This window comes from Austrofundulus limnaeus, unplaced genomic scaffold, assembly GCF_001266775.1.
Source record: "Austrofundulus limnaeus strain Quisiro unplaced genomic scaffold, Austrofundulus_limnaeus-1.0 Scaffold595, whole genome shotgun sequence".
NCBI classification, from domain to species: Eukaryota; Metazoa; Chordata; class Actinopteri; order Cyprinodontiformes; family Rivulidae; genus Austrofundulus; species Austrofundulus limnaeus.
In genome coordinates, this window is record NW_013952997.1 from 10,428 (window position 1) to 12,220 (window position 1,793).

Here is a 1,793-nt window from a genome sequence, read left to right on the forward strand (position 1 = left end):
GCATATACATATATATATATACATCCACCCCACCCCCTGTTAACAATAGGTGTTAATTAGGTGTCAACGATAGCCATGTGATGTGAGTATCAGTCACATGGAGGCAGTGCTTAAAAGCCTGAATTTTGCCTGAAACTCTCAGACTGAAGAAGTCTCTTGGAGGAGAGACGAAACGTTTCATTAGAGAAGAACCCGTCCAGAAGACCTATACAATTTTTTTCTTTTTGATTTTTTACCTGGATTACTGAGGTGCATCAGGACGTTATTTTTACTGTTTTATTCATGATTCAGTGAAATTGATTCTTGCTATATTTTTGTAATAAATCACCATAAAGCCAAAGCTGGTTCCTCATCTTTGAGTATTTTGGTTCTGAGATAAGAATTCACTTCGTATCATATAACCTCACTTCAGTAAATATGAGTCTGATATGAAAAAGGGTGAATAAATGTTGGTCAATAACTGACCTGCACCAACTTGGTAAAGTGTAGCACAGGACAGAAATATTTAATCACCCTTTCTGTTTCTCTCCTAACAACTCACTACATCTTACTGTGTCGAGGGAAAACACAGAGATAAATAGGAGTGATTGCTGTTAGCATGTTGTTCTAAGCATTCAGTCCACCAATAAACAGGGGGCCATGAAAAACAGTCATTAAAGTGTGCCATGAATTACTGTCTTAAAACAAAAAATATTATTTATATTACGATCGCCTTTAGAGTTTTAGATTAAATACGATCATTTTAAGATGATAAATGACAGTTTTAGCTTTTTGGTCAAACCTTGAAAATAACAATATGTATTATCTATGGTAGAGAGCACCTTTCTATCCAACCTGGTTACTCAGTGCTTCACACCAATGATTCCCATATGCAAGCATATTGGGTAGGGGAGACCGGGGACAGAAGCAACAAGGGACAGGTGCAATGGGTCATTTTCTCCAAACAGAAACATAGAGTGATGACACTCACACTGTMCATGCTCAGTTAGATGTCCCACCTCGTAAAGGAAAAGTCAACAGATTCAAAAACTATTCCAGGATTTATTTGAAAAAAAAAAACTGTTTTTGAGGAACCAAAGTATTTTTTTGTCCAGTTTTATTTTTGTTCTACTGTTGTCACTGTTTTTGTGATCCAGCTCAAACTTATATGGTTTAAACAAGTGATCTGTTGACTTTTAACTAATCTAGTTAACATGTATCCAGATGAGCTTATTTAGCTAACACATGAGGTTTTATCATGGCTGACAGGAAGGGGGACAGTTGTAACAGTTGTTGTAACTGTCCCCATACGATGAATCCATATAAAAACAGAGCACATACAGCTGAGATTAACATGTTGAAATTAAGTTTACACTTAAAAGGCTGTTGGGTATTCATGACAGTTTTATAGTTTAAAACATAAAAGTGTTTAAGATGTATTTTCTACAGTTGTTGTTTTCAACAATGGTTTTAAAATCCCAGTTTGTTTCAATGTAAATGTTACATAATGTAGACGTACAGTGACAAAAGACAAAACTAAAGTTAATTGTCTCACAAATTGTTCTGTTATTGTCTCTAAAATCAACTGTATTTTATATCAATTAGAGTCTTTGACATCTGTATATAAGGTCTACTCATCAAGGCTAATCTATATTCATCATTTGATCAAAAATTTTTATTCAGTTAGCAATAATACAGTATAAATATAAAATAAGAAAACTTATTTACAGTGAAATATATTGTATTAATAATTAGGGCTGTGTATTGGCAAGAATTTGGCGATACGATACATATCATGACAGAGGGGTCACGAT